This window comes from Anser brachyrhynchus (assembly GCF_964034855.1).
Source record: "Anser brachyrhynchus genome assembly, chromosome: 13".
NCBI classification, from domain to species: Eukaryota; Metazoa; Chordata; class Aves; order Anseriformes; family Anatidae; genus Anser; species Anser brachyrhynchus.
Window position 1 is genome coordinate 21,679,360 of NC_137708.1, and position 14,684 is coordinate 21,694,043.

General features: G+C 51.5%; 2 long non-coding RNA genes across 5 annotated transcripts; one reads left to right on the forward strand and one right to left on the reverse strand.

Moving 5' to 3' along the window:
* The first annotated feature begins 5,283 nt into the window (after nt 1-5,283).
* LOC308177078 lies at nt 5,284-10,013 on the forward strand. Of its 3 annotated transcripts, none has more exons than XR_013938854.1 (4): nt 5,284-7,529; nt 7,779-7,950; nt 8,173-8,303; nt 8,477-10,013. It is a non-coding gene; the product is annotated as an uncharacterized lncRNA (long non-coding RNA). The 3 variants fall into 3 exon arrangements; XR_013938855.1 differs by having other exon boundaries at nt 5,288-7,529; nt 8,817-10,006; XR_013938856.1 differs by having other exon boundaries at nt 7,525-7,636; nt 8,817-10,007.
* A 569-nt stretch (nt 10,014-10,582) lies between these two features.
* On the reverse strand, nt 10,583-14,677 carry LOC308177112. Of its 2 annotated transcripts, none has more exons than XR_013938910.1 (2): nt 13,230-14,677; nt 10,583-11,530 (listed from the first exon to the last, which is right to left on the reverse strand). It is a non-coding gene; the product is annotated as an uncharacterized lncRNA (long non-coding RNA). The 2 variants fall into 2 exon arrangements; XR_013938911.1 differs by having other exon boundaries at nt 10,583-11,542.
* Nucleotides 14,678-14,684: the final 7 nt, after the last annotated feature.

Sequence of the window (14,684 nt, forward strand, 5' to 3'; positions counted from 1 at the left end):
AGCTGGTCCCCAGATCTGGTCACAAGACCTGGTCCCCAGACGTGCTCCCCAGATCGAGTCCCCAGTCCTGTTCCCCACACCTGGTCCCCAGACCTGGTCCCTGGACCTGGTCCCCTGACATGGTCCCCAGAGCTGGGCCCCATATCAGGTAGCCAGACCTGCTCCCCAGACCGGCTCCCCAGAGCTGATCCCCAGACGTGGTCCACAGAACTTGTTCCCAGACCTGGTCCCCAGACCTGCCCCCAAGACCTGCTCCCTACAACTTCTCCTCACACCTGTTCCACAGATCTGGTCCCAAGACCTTGTGTCCAGAGCTGGTCCCCAGACATGATCCCCAGACCTTGTCCCCAGATCCCTCTGCAAACCTGGTCTCCTGACCTGGTCCCCATACCTGCTCCCCACACCTGCTCCCCTGACCTGCTCCCCAGACCTGGTCCCCAGACATGCTCTGCAGAACTACTCCCCAGACCTGATGCCTACACCCGGTCTCCAGATCTGGCCCGCAGATATTTTCCCCAGACCTGGTCCCACAGATCTGATCCAAAGAACTTTTCTTTGATCGGGTCCGCAGAACTGGTCCCCTGAGCTGGTCCCAAGACCTGGTCCCCAGGCCTGCTCCCCACAACAGTTCTGCAGATCTGCTCCCCAGAGTTAGTCCCCAGATCTGGTCACAAGAACTGGTACCCAGACCTGCTCCCCAGACGGGCTAACCTGACCTTCTACCCAGAGCTAGTCCCCAGACGTAGTCAGCAGAACTGGTCCCCAGGACCTGCTCCCTACACCTGCTCCTCACAGCTGTTCCGCAGGTCTGGTCCCCAGACCTGGTCCCCAGGGTTGGTGCCCAGGGCTGCTCCCCAGACCTGCTCCCCAGACGTGCTCTGCAGAACTGATCCCCAGGCCTGGTCCCCAGACCTGCTCTGAAAGACCTGATCCCTACACCTACTCCTTACACCTGTTCTGCAGATCTGGTCCCCAGACCTGCTACCAACACCTGCTCCTCAGACCTGGTCCCAAGACCTGCTCCCCTGGGCTAGTCCCCATGGCTGGTTCCCAGACCTAGTCCCCAGGGCTGGTCCCCAGATCTGGTCCCCAGATCTGGTCCCCAGGATTTTTTTTGCCAGGAACATGATTCGACAGAGCTGTCAACTGTTTCTTTAGCTTTGAGGATGCTGAAATGGTCCCTGGCTTGAAAAGAACTGCTTCCCAGCCTGTCTCTAAAAATAGTTGCTTAGGGCTAAAATCTGAGTTTCCTTTCTGTTATGTGAACGTCCAGAGAGACTCATCCTCCCTTCTCAGTTGACTTTGGTGCTGCCTAGTCTTAAGATTTTCAGTACTCAGTCGTGTAGCCCAGACTCTCGTATTTTGAGAGGGATTGCACTCCCCTTACATAATACGGGAATCTCATTTTTATGTCTCAAGGGTGAATGGTGTAAGGCACTTACAAATCATTGCAGATTGAGGTTGTTGTCAATTGCCATGTAAATTAAGGCCATGCAAGTACCTTCTACTGTTTCATCTTCCCTTTCATATGTTGTCTGGTTACTATTCAATATTACATATTGGGTGAAATGTCCTAAAAAGACATTACTTTTTAATTTTAACAACTTTTGTTTTTTCTTTCTCTAGGTCTGCCAGCAGCTGACAAGGTAGAAAGATGTGCTTTTCTCGTTCATTCTTGTGAAGTCAGAGGCAGTGCCGATTTAAACTGTGACGGAGGCTCTGCAATGGTGCAAGTCTATCCTACTACTTCAAATCCAGTGATGCAACCTGAGTTTACATTAATTAACTTTCAAGGATTCAAGCAATTTAAAGCTTTTGGACAATGACAATTATTTGAAAACATTCCTACAGGTTTATTTTCTTCATTTACATTCGGTTGCTATCTCCAACTCATTTAAAGCAGTCAGGACTGGTTTGCTTCTCTCTTTGGAAATTTGCACTAGGAACCAGTGTTAGAACCAGAATTCTGATCTAAGAGTATGATGAAAAATGTTGCACTCCAAGTTGGAAACTGGAGAGGAAAATCTTCATGTATACGTAAGAATTGTGCTCATACTGCTGATGACACTTTTTCTTACACCTTAACAGATGCTTACACTTTTTAACTTTCTACCTGAGAAGCAACAGGTAGTTTCTACATTTCCCTTGGGGATAGTGTACTCTTCTGTATTTTGCTTCTATACAAACAGTTCAGAATTTTAAAGTCATGTTGTCATACAACCAAACAACCTTGCACAGCATTCCATGTTCCCCCCAGATAGATCAAGCCCTGAATGCAAGACCAGATAAGTAAATAATATCAACGTGTAAAACTAACTTGTAAACACATTACTTTTTGGCAGGCTTTTTGGCACTTTGTGGGTCTTAACTGTACTTCAGTGAGAAGAATGTCTTCTGGTGTGAACTGAAATTATACCTCTATGCCAAAATTCCTAATTTTTATTTATTTGTTGTTTTTTTTTTGGAGTGGGGGGGAGAGGGGCAGAATTCCTTGTGGACACGTGAAGGAGTTGCAAAATAATAATAAAATTGAGGTGAAGGAAAAGTTCCTTCTCTGTTGTTGTTGTTTTTTTTTCTTTCCCATACAGTCTTAGAATGAAGGTCTGGCCTTTGGCCTTTTCTGGCCTTTGGCAGATTGTAAGCATGCCGAAACACTTCACATTAAGTAGATCATATTTATCTGAAATGAAAATATCATACCTATAGTCTGCTGCAGGCTGAAAAGTAGCCTATGCCTCAGGTACTGTTTTAGGGCTTTGCTTTTGTTCTTACATCCTTGTAAGTCTTCAAAAGGTAAATAAAATTATCCTATTAAGAAGAAACACCATCCAGAAGAAACTTCAGTTGTGAGGGCCTTAATTCTCGCTGAAACCGAAGGCGGTTATAGAATCATAGAATAGCCTGAGTTGGAATGGTCCCGTAAGGATCATCGAGTCCAACTCATGACACCACACAGGTCTACCCTAAAATTCAGACGATGTGACTAAGTGCACCCCCCCCCCCCCCCCCGCCCCGGTGACCCCCAACGGGCCCCCGGGCACCCCGGAGGACCCACCCCGGTGACCCCCGGCGGGCACCCGGGGGCCCAGGAGGTGACCCCTGGGTTTTCCTCAGGGTTGGGGTCAGAGGGGAAGGGGCTTTTCCTCAGGGTTGGGGCCGGAGGGGAATAGGATTTTTCCTCAGCATTGTGGCTTTTCCCCAGGGTTGGGGTCGGAGGGGAAGGGGCTTTTCCTCAGGGTTGGGGCCAAGGGGAAGGGGATTCACCTCAGGGTTTGGGGCCGGGGTGGAAGGGCCTTTACCTCAGGGTTTCGGCCGGGTGGCAGGGGCTTTTCCTCAAGGTTTGGGCATTTCCTAAGGGTTGCGGCTGGAGCGGAAGCGGTTTTTCCTCAGGAGTGGGGCCGGAGGGGAAGGGGCTTTGCCTCAGGGTTGAGGATTTTGCTTAGGGTTGGGGAAGGAGGAGAAGGGGCTTATCCTCCAGTTGGGGTCAGAGGGGAAGGGTCTTTTCTTACGGGTTGGGGCTTCTCTTTAGGGCTGGGGCCTGAGGGGAAGGGGCTTTTCCTCAGGGTTGGGGCTGGAGGGGAAGGGGCTTTTCCACAGGCTTGGGGCTGGAGGGGAAGGGGCTTTTCATAAGGGTTGTGGCCTGAGGGGAAGGGGCTTTTCCTCAGGGTTGGGGCTCGACTGGAAGGGGCTTTCCATAAGGGTTGCGGCCTGAGGGAAAGGGGCTTTTCCTCAGGGGTGGGGCTGGAGGGGAAGGGGCTTTTCCTCAGGGTTGGGGTCAGAGGGGAAGGGGCTTTTCCTCACAGTTGGGGCTGGAGGGGATGGGGCTTTGCTTTATAGTTGGGGCCGGAGGGGATGGGTCTTTTCCTTAGAGCTGGGGCATTTCCTCAGGGTTGTGGCCGTAGGGCAAGGGGCTTTTCCTAAGGTTTTGGCCTTTTGCTCAGGGTTAGGGCCGGAGCGGAAGAGGTTTTTTCTCTTGGTTGGGGCCGGAGGGGAAGGGGCTTTTCCTCAGCATTGGTGCCAAGGGGAAGGGGATTTACTTCATGGTTGGGGTCGGAGGGCGTGGCAGGGGCTTTTCCTCAGGCTTGGGGCCTGAGAGGAAGGGGATTTTCATCAGGGCTGGGGACAGAGGGGATGGAGCTTTTCCTCAGCATTGGCGCCAAGGGGAAGGGGATTTACTTCACAGTTGGGGCCAAAGGGGAAGGGGCTTTTCCTGAGGGTTGGCGCCAAAGGGGAAGGTTCTTTTCCTCAGGATTGGGGCAGGAGGGGAAGTGGCTTTTCGTCAGGTTTGGGGCCGGAGGGGAAGGGGCTTTTCCACAGGGTTGTGGCTTTTCCTGAGGGTTACGGCCAGAGGGATGGGCTTTTCCGCAAGTTTGGGGTCTCTCCTTAAGGTTGGGGCCGGACAGGAAGGGGCTTTTCCTCAGGATTGGTGCTTTCCCACATGGTTGGGGCTAGAGGGGAAGAGGCTTTTCCTCAGGGTTCGGGCTGGAGGGGAAGGTGATTTTCCTCAGGGCTGGGGCCGGAGGGGAAGGGGCTTTTCCTCAGGGTTGGGGCTGCAGGGGAAGGGGCTTTTTCTCAGGGTTGGGGCTCGACTGGAAGGGGCTTTTCATAAGGGTTGTGGCCTGAGGGAAAGGGACTTTTCCTTAGGGGTGGGGCTGGAGGGGAAGGGGCTTTTCCTCAGGGTTGGGGTCAGAGGGGAAGGGGATTTTCCTCATGGTTGGGGTCGGACTAGATGCGGGTTTTCCACAGGGTTGGGTCCGGAGCGGAATAAGATATTTTCTCAGCGATGGGGCTTTTCCTCAGGGTTCGGGCCAGAGGGGATGGGCCTTTGCTCTATAGGTGGAGCCAGAAGGGATGGGTCTTTTCCTCAGAGATGGGGCTTTTCCTCAGGGTTGTGGCTGTAGGGGAAGGAGCTTTTCCCAAAAAGTTTGGGCCTTTTCCTCAGGGTTGGGGCCGGACGGGAAGGGGTTTTTTCTCATGGTTGGGGCCAGAGGGGAAGGGGCTTTTCCTCCGGTTTGGGGACGGATTGGCAGGGGCTTTTCCTCAGGCTTCGGGCCTGAGGGGAAGGGGCTTCTCCTCAGGGTTGGGGTCAGAAGGGAAGGGGCTTTTCCTCAGGGTTGGGGCCGGAGGAGAAGGGTCTTTTCCTCAGAGCTGGGGCTTTTCCTCAGGGTTGAGGCCGTAGGGGAAGGGCTTTTCCTCAGGGTTGGGGCCAGAGGGGAAGGGTGTTTTCCTCAGGTTTGGGTCCACAGGGGAATAGGATTTTTCCTGAGCGTTGTGGCTTTTCCTCAGGGTTGGGGCCGGAGGGGAAGGGGCTTTTCTTCCAGGTTGGGGCTGGAAGGGAATAGGATTTTGCCTCAGGATTGGGACTTTTCCTCATGGTTGGGGCTGGAGGGGGAGGAGCTTTTCCTCAGGGTTGGACTTTTCCACAGTGTTTGGGTCGGAGGAGAAGGGGCTTTTCCTCAGGGTTTGAGTCAGAGGGGAAGGGGCTTTTCCTCAGGGTTTGAGTCAGAGGGGAAGGGGCTTTTTCTGAAGGGTTGTAGCTGGAGGGGATGGGTAATCCTTTATATTTGGGGCCTGAGGGGAAGGAGCTTTTCCACATACTTGGGGCTGGAGTGGAAGGGCTTTTCCTCCAACTGGCGGTCACCGGGGTGGCTCCTCGGGGGCGCCCTGGAGCCCGCCGGGGGTCACCGGGGCGGGTCCTCTGGGGCGCCTGGTGGCCCCGCCAGGGGTCAGCGAGGTGGGTCCTCCGGGGTGCCCGGGGCCCCGTCGGGGGTCGCCGGGGTGGGTCCTCTGGGGCGCCCGGGGGGCTGCCGTGGCTTGCCGGGGTGGGTCCTGCGAGGCGCCCGGGAGCTCGCTGAGGGTCGCTGGGGTTGGTCCTCCGGGGCTCCCATGGGCCCGCCAGAGTTCGCCGGGATAGGCCCTCTGGGGCTCCCGGGGGCCCGCCGGGGGTCACGGGGGGCGGTCCTGCGGGGCGAACGGGGGCCTGCCGGGGGTAGCCGGGATAGGCCCTCCGGGGCGCCCGGGGGCCTGCTGGGGGTCACCAGGCTGGGTCCTGTGGGGCGCCCAGGAGCTCGCTGAGGGTCGCCGGGGGGGGTTCTCCGGGGCACCTGGTGGCCCCGCCAGGGGTCAGCGAGGTGGGTCCTCTGGGGTGCCCGGGGCCCCGTCGGGGGTCGCTGGGGTGGGTCCTCTGGGGTGCCCGGGGGGCTGCCGGGGGTTACCAGGGTGGGTGTTCCAGGGCGCCTGGGGGCCCACCGAGGGTCACCGCAGTGGGTCCTCCGGGGCGCCCAGGGGCCTGCCGGGGGTCACTGGGGTCAGTCCTCCGGGGTACCCTGGTGTCTGCCGTCAGTCACCGGGGTAGGTCCTCCGGGGTGCCAGGGGGCCTGCCAGGGGTCATGGGGGTGGGTCCTGCGGGGCGCCCGGGGGCCCATTGGGGATCACCTGGCTGGATCCTCCGGGGCGCCTGGGGGCTAGCCTAGGGTCACTGTGTTGGGTCGTCTGGGGCGCCTGGGGGCCCACTGGGGGTCACGGGAACAGGTCTTCCAGGGCACCCGGGGGCTTGCTGGGGGTCGCCGGGGTGGGTCCTTCGGGGCGCCCGGTGGCCCGCCGAGGGTCGCCTGGATGGGTCCTCCAGGTCTCCCGGGGGCCCACTGGCGGTCACAGGGGTGGGTCCTCCGGGGCGCCCGGGGGCCAGCCGGGGGTCTATGGGGTGGGTCCTCCAGGGCACCCAGGGACCCGCCGGGGGTCGCCGGGGTGGGTCCTCCGGGGCGCCCAGGGGCCCGCCGGGGGTCGCCGGGGTGGGTCCTCCGCGGTGCCCATAGGCTTGCTGGGTGTCACCGGGGTTGGTGTTCCGGGGCGCCCGGGGTTCTGTCATGTGTTGCCGGGGTGTGTCCTGCGGGGCGCTCGGAGTCCAGCCAGGGGTCACTGGGGTGGGTCCTCCGGCACGCCCGGGGGCCCGCTGTGGGTCGCTGGGGTGGGTCGTCCGGGGCGCCCGAGGGCCCGCCGGGGGTAACCGTGGTGGGTCCTGCGGGGTGCCTGTAGGCGTGCCGGGTGTCACCGGGGTAGGTCCTCCGGGGCGCCCGGGGTCCCGCCGGGGTTCGCCGGGCTGGGTCCTGCGGGGTGCCTGGGAGCTCGCTGAGGGTTGCCGGGGTGGGTCCTCCGGGGTGCCCAGGGGTCCGCCGGGGGTCGCCGGGGTGGGTACTCCGGGGCCGCTCGGCGGGCCTGCCGGGGGTCGCCGGGGTGGGTCCTGGGAGGCGCCTGGGGGCCCGCCAGGGGCCCCCTTTAAATATTTTCAAAGCTGAAGTAAAAGCCTGGGGATTGTTGCTTCTAGAAACACCCCAGTTCTCTTGTCTGCACTCTGCATGGTGTTGAGCTGAAAACCAGATGGAAAAAAAAATGACATACCTGCTGCTTGTCCTGCCCTGTCTACTTTGTTGTTTTTTGCCCCTCCCCTTTCCCAGGTGATTGGGTTTGGGTGCTGGGCGGGGCCAAATGGTACATGAGCCCCAGTCATTGTGCCTGGGCTGCTCTTAGGGGTAAGTGCTTTGTTTTTCCTTCTGTCAGTTGCAGGGTTCTTTGGGTGGGTTCGAGTCTATGGACTGATGCGTACCAGTCTCTACTTGGAAATGCACATCTCTTTGAGGTAAGGGCTAGAAGGATCTGTTAGAGGAAAGCAATCTATATAGTAGGAGGAGGTGCCTTTATTGCATGCAGCTCTTGTTCAGGTGAGTAATTGTTAGAGCGTGTTTACGGATAGGGTGGTAATGTTAGCTTGTGTGTTCTAGGTCCCTTAGGATTTTGACAGATTGATTAGGGCTTCCTGTGAGTCTTGGCCTGTATGTCAAATATTATCCAAGTTCCAGCTGTGGCGGTAAAGTGATGGAGCAGGGTTTAGGAGAACTGGATCATGGAAGCTCCCTGTGCAAGCATGTATCTGCAAAGAGCAGCAGGAGGCAGGTAAGGTGTAGTCTTTTCCAGGGTTAGGGGCAGCTTGTTATATTTCTGGAGCTTTTGCCTGTGGTTTGGCTGGCTGTGGAGTCTTTAGACCTTGCAGCCTTCTAGATGTTAAGTGCTTGGAATTCATGTACTAGAGGTATGTTTAGGAGGGGTTGCTGGCTAACATGTTTGGGAAATGGTGGGGTATGGTTCCTTATTTTGGGGTTCTATTTTAATCTCTAGATATATCAAGGCATTTGCGTAACTGTCCAGAGGAGTCACAAAGAGCCTCAGTATGCATGGCAAGGGCCTTGACTGCATAAGGGCAGTATGAGGAAGAGGCTGAGCAGGGTCACCTTTTTCATCTGTGAAGGGTAAGTCTGTGATTATCCCTGCTGGGGCTGCTGTGCATTCATGGCCTTTTGGCCTTTGTGGACCTGAGGGTGTTTTTTTTCTGGCTCTGGTCTCTGTGCTTGAGACCTCTGCAAGGAGCTGTAGTGTTTGCGTGTCCATCATGGGCGTGGCCTTCTCTCTTTGTTTCTTGTAGGCCTTGTCATGGGCATGGACTAAGCTGGAAACTTGAAAGAGGCACGAGGTTGAGTGGATGGCAGTGTGGGCCTTGAGTTGGTGGGTGGATTGTTAGTCTGTTTGGCCTGTTGGGCAGGCTTTGCAAGCACTTGTGACAGCATTGTGCATCTCCTGCCATGTTACTGAGGGGCATCAGCGGGTCCAGTTCCTGAAATGCTGACCCATCAGCATAGCCTTTTGGTTTTCAGATAGCCTACTCAAGTGTGTGATTTTCCCTGTGAGTGATGTTATTTCATGGAATTGGTTTTTTTCTTTTGGCGTGTCATCTGTGATGCACCTAGATTTTTCTTCCTATGCAGAAAGAAAGCTTTAATGCCAGCTGAAGAAGATCAGTTACTTGCTTGGTTGTATGGTCCTCTCAATATTCAAAGCTGAAGCAAAAGCTTGGGGATTGCTGATTCTAGGAACACCCCAGTTCTCTTGTCTGCACTCTGCATGGTGTTGAGCTGAAAACCAGATGGAAAATAAAAAAAGAAAACCACAGCTGCTGCTTGTCCTGCTCTGTCTACTTTGTTGTTTTTTGCCCCTCCCCTTTCCCAGGTGATTGGGTTTGGGTGCTGGGCGGGGCCAAATGGTATATGAGCCCCAGGCAAGGCCTGAGGGGGAGCTCATTGTGCCTGGGCTGCTCTTAGGGGTAAGTGCTTTGTTTTTCCTTCTGTCAGTTGCAGGGTTCTTTGGGTGGGTTGGAGTCTATGGACTGATGCGTACCAGTCTCTACTTGGAAATGCACATCTCTTTGAATCACAGAATCATCTAGGTTGGAAGAGACCTCCAAGATCATCTAGTCCAACCTCTGTCCTAACACTAACAAGACCTCCACTAAACCATATCACTAAGGGCTACATCTAAACGTCTTTTAAAGACCTCCAGGGATGGTGACTCAACCACCTCCCTGGGCAGTCCGTTCCAATGCCTAACAACCCTTTCAGTAAAGAAGTTCTTCCTAACATCCAACCTAAAACTCCCCTGGCACAACTTTAGCCCATTCCCCCTCGTCCTGTCACCAGGCATGTGGGAGAATAGACCAACCCCCACCTCTCTACAGCCTCCTTTAAGGTACCTATAGAGAACAATGAGGTCACCCCTGAGCCTCCTCTTCTCCACGCTAAACAACCCCAGCTCCCTCAGCCGCTCCTTGTAAGACTTGTTCTCCAGACTCCTCACCAGCTTCGTTGCCCTTCTCTGGACTCTCTTGAGCACCTCCATGTCCTTCTTGTAGCGAGGGGCCCAAAACTGAACACAGTACTTGAGGTGCGGCCTCACCAGAGCCGAGTACAGGGGCACAATCACCTCCCTAGACCTGCTGGCCACACTGCTTCTTATGCAAGCCAGGATGCTGTTGGCCTTCTTGGCCACCTGGGCACACTGCTGGCTCACATTCAGCTGCCTATCAACCAGTACTCCCAGGTCCTTCTATCCCCGGCAGCTTTCCAGCCACTCATCTCCCAGCCTGTAACGCTGCTTGGGGTTGTTGCGCCCCAGATGCAGGACCTGGCACTTGGCCTTGTTGAACTTCATACAGTTGACCTCAGCCCATCGGTCCAGCCTATTCAGATCCTCCTGCAGAGCCTTTCTTCCCTCGAGCAGATCGACACACACACCTAACTTGGTGTCATCTGCAAACTTACTGAGGGTGCACTCGATCCCCTCATCCAGGTCATCGATAAAGATATTAAAGAGGACTGGCCCCAGCACTGAGCCCTGGGGGACTCCACTAGTGACCGGCCTCCAACTGGATTTGGCTCCATTCACCACAACTCTTTGGGCCCGGCCATCCAGCCAGTTTTTAACCCAACAAATCGTACGCCAGTCCAAGCCACGAGCGGCCAGTTTCTTGAGGAGAATGCTGTGGGAAACGGTGTCAAAAGCCTTACTGAAGTCAAGGTAGATCACATCCACAGCCTTCCCCTCATCCACCAAGCGCATCACTTGGTCATAGAAGGAGATCAGGTTCAGATTTTTCTCACTATGCACAAAGAAAAGTTTAAGCCAATGCCAGCTGAAAAAGATCAGTTTTTTGCTTGGTCATATTGTTAGCGTTCATGAAGACACATAATCCACAAAGTGATTATATGAAGGTGCTTTATTAGGCGCCGGAAGTTAGGGGCATGCCTGCCCAAATCTAACTTCGTCTGATTTGTTCTCTTAGTTCTCTTTTATCTCCTAAGATACTACATATGCATTAGGTTTCACAACTCATCTATGCATATTCATTTCCTAGCTCCGCCTAGCCTCGCTTCGTATGCTAATTATCTTATCAGTCCTTCTGCGCTTGCGTATTACTCTCTGGTGGTCGTCCGGGTGGTCGTCGGGATGAAGTATGATGTCTTCATCAGAGTTGAACTTTTTAACCTTTCCTTTTCACGCATGCTCTCTGAGCCCTTGGTCTCAGTCCAAACCCCAAGGTTGGTTTGACCCAGTTCCCAGAGTCCAAGAAGCCCCAGTTATCTAGATGTCTTGCAAATTGAGCATTCTTTTAATCCTCCTTACTCCTCATCATGAATTGGGGCATTCTCATGTTACCCTTGCACATAGTTTTTGTATCTTCCAAGCGCAGCCTCGGAACAGTACATCGCAAATGTAACATACTAAACAATATTGTATTATTTCTTCTTCTATTACTAACATTTCCCCCCTTTGAAAGCATTTCACTCCTTTCGAGGAGGGCAAATGCTTTCACTAACTAACTAAAATATTTTACACTCAGTGCTCACCAATAATATAATCATGGAAAATTACATCATTAAGAATCAAGGAAATTACAAAGATTAGGATTGTCACAACATTTCATAAGTCCACCACTTCTGCTTTATGTTACGTTCACCCTTCTGGTTGGGTTCACTTGATCTGAAACTGATCTTGTCTATTCGGTTTTCATTCAATTTCACTTCCTGGGTTCCTCAGATTCTTTCTCTGAAATCCAAAGTTGTTAGATGCCGGTGGAGGATATTGAGGATGTGGTTCCATTTGCTGAGCAATAGTTTGCATCACTGTCCGGTTCCAGGTTGTCTTCCTTAGAATCAGACTTTTCAGCATTATAAATGTTAACCAAATTAGTACCCCTACAATCACCAATATAATTATTGTCTCCAGTAAGGACTTAACCCAATTACTAATATTCCATCCACTAAAAATTTTATCCAACCAGCTTGTTGTCATATCTTTCTCTTCCTGTTCTGCATCTTGTTCCACTCAAGCCAGTTGTTCTATGACATGTTCTACATCAATAGTCACATTTGAAATGTGGATGCAGCAATGATCAATATGATCTTTTAGAAATCCACATACTCCATGTTCCTTTAATAACAGTGTATCTAATGCCAATCGATTTTGTAGCACCATTTTAGTTGTAGATTGTAGTTGGATATTAAGGTCTCTAAAGCCTTCTTTCGTGGCTCTCGTGCCTACTCACTTGTCCTGTAAGTTTATAAATCATTTCCCTATTTCGATAAGTAGCTACCTGTGCAAATAGAGATTCTAACGCCCAACTGAATTTTACTCCATCCGAGGGTTCATGCCATATATCTTCATCTGCCCCTTCTTCTAAACTTCTTTTTGCCCTACTAATTTGTAGGGTTTCCAACTTTCCCTTAAAAGGAGACTTTTTCCATATTGGACGCAGTGTGGGGAGGGAGTCCTAGAGTTATTTCTTTTACTTCCCCATCTATCGGCGGGTGTGTAGTCCAAGTTCCATTACTGGCTGCCCATACAAATTGTCCTGGACTTTTTATGGTACTATAGCTACAATCCACTGCGACTTGACCAGCCTGGCTATTTCTTTCCGAATTGTACTTAATTCCTCGGCAAGCACATCCTGCCCTAAGAGCTATCAATACCGGAAGTAAGTGCTTGATATCTTCATTATTACTGTCGCAAGTATATTTCTTCTCACAAGTCCACCAAGCTACCTTTGTTGACTCTTGTCTACCACTACTGTCAACCCGGCTTACTGTATAAAACTGATCAGTTCCATTCTGCTTCCCCTGCCATTTAATACACCATGATGTATTCCCTCCATACTGGAATTTCTGCAATAAACTTACTGTCCAATCACTATCCCACCCTTTCATTCCTTTTGGCTTATTTTTCTCTTGACATTCCCAAACAATCTTTTCTCTAACTCCTTCTACTACACGTAGTTCGTCGTAATAACACTGTCCCACATTCTTAAATCTGCCTATTGTTATGCAATGGTAGTTCTTCTTTTCACATTCAGACCTTGATGTTGGGGGGCTCAGTTTCCTATAGTATTGTGTAACATTTATCCTCTCTAGAACTTTCACTTCTTTACATTGAATTGTTTCATTTCCTTTTACTTGGGGCAGTGGGGAGGTTATTATACCCCACTCAAGCGGGTCCCCCGTTGCTTTTGGGATGGGCAAACAAGCAGTAATTCTATCAGTTCCTTTCATTATGGCAAAATCTTTAATCAATCCTACCAGTAAATTCTCTGATGGTTGCCTGTGTGGGATCTGTACCACTTGTGTCCATGGCACCTGGCCCTCTCTTTTTCTTCTAGATCCTTTCCAGTGGGCTACCAATATTCCTTTATCCAATTTCGGATATACCAATATTTCTCTTATCCCGTAATCTGTGCTATTTTCATGTGTTACCATGCACCGGTAGTTTCCTTTGTTGACTTTAGTAACACTAAACAGGGTTCAGGTGGTAGCTCCTCTCAGTTGTTGGCCCAATTCTATGGTTTTACTTACGTATGCCTTCCCCTTCCATCCAGCCTTCAGTCCTGTATTGTCCCTGGTTGTGTCTACGTATATTTCCTGGCTCTGTCCGGAGTCACTTGTTTTTTCCCAGACCACCTGTAGAGAGCTAATTGTTATTGGTTTATCGTTGTGCATTCCACATTCCAAAGTAACATTTTCTCCTCTGAATATTTCCTCTTTCTTATATTTTTCTGGTATTTCTAGGAACCCAATTACAAGGTATTTACACAAAACAATTACTGTTATCGTTACTGTTGTTAAGAACCCCAACATTGTATGGTTATACGCGCTTCATCTGTAGTTTTGTATCTCCGATTGCTCGCACTGACCAAAATTCGGGAACCTTTTTCACCCGAGTATAATGAATCCAAGCATCCACCCCTTCTACCTTTAAAAGTAGTCAATAATACTTGATAAGGTCCAGCCCACCGTTCTCTCAGGGGTTCTTCATTCCAGTTTTTAATGTACACTTGGTCACCTGGCTGAATGTCGTGGACAGGATTTTCCAGTGCCAACGGTCGGTTCCACACCAGAACACTTCGAAGTTGAGCTAAAGTTTTACCAAGAGACAATACATAATTATAAACATCCTGGTTCCCTGTTATATGCATATTAGGATTTGGTTCTGGGGATTCATAAGGCTTTCCATACGTAATCTCGTATGGGCTTACTGACATTCCACTCCTTGGCTTTATCCTTATTCTCAGTAAAGCTATAGGCAAAGCTTGTGGCCATTGTATTTTGGCTTCCTGGCAGATTTTACTGATCTGTCCCTTTAGAGTTTGGTTCATCCTTTCTACCTGTCCACTAGATTGGGGTCTCCATGCAGTATGTAAATTCCAAGAAATTCCTAATAGCCGACTTACGTCTTTAACCACAGATGAAACAAAGCGCGGCCCCCTATCCGAGGATATTCCTAATGGTACCCCAAACCTCGGAATGGTTTTCCATTATGTAACCATTTTACTGTCTCTTTAGCTTGATTGGTGCGACAGGGAAGGGCTTCTGGCCATCTGAAAAAGGTGTCAACCCCTACTAACAAATACCTACATCCCCTAGTCCTAGGTAACTCTACAAAATCAACTTGCCAGTAATCTCCTGGTTCTATTCCTACTCTAACTCTTCCCATTTCAGCATGTTTTCTTGCTACTGGATTATTTTTCAGACAAATCTCACACTTTGACATTACTGATTTTGCCATTGTTAACATATGTGTAGAGATAATGCTACGTTTTAAAATGTTACCATTGCCTCTGCACCCCAGTGACACTCATTATGTCTTGTCTGAAGTATTTCTCGCATCACCAAGGGGGGTATTACTACCTGGCCCATAGCAGTTACATACCGTCCATCAGAGTTCTTTCGGGCCTTTAGGAGATTTGCTAATTTCTCATCCTCTGGTGAATATCTTGGTTCCTTGGGAAGATTAAGACGAGTGGGGCCTAC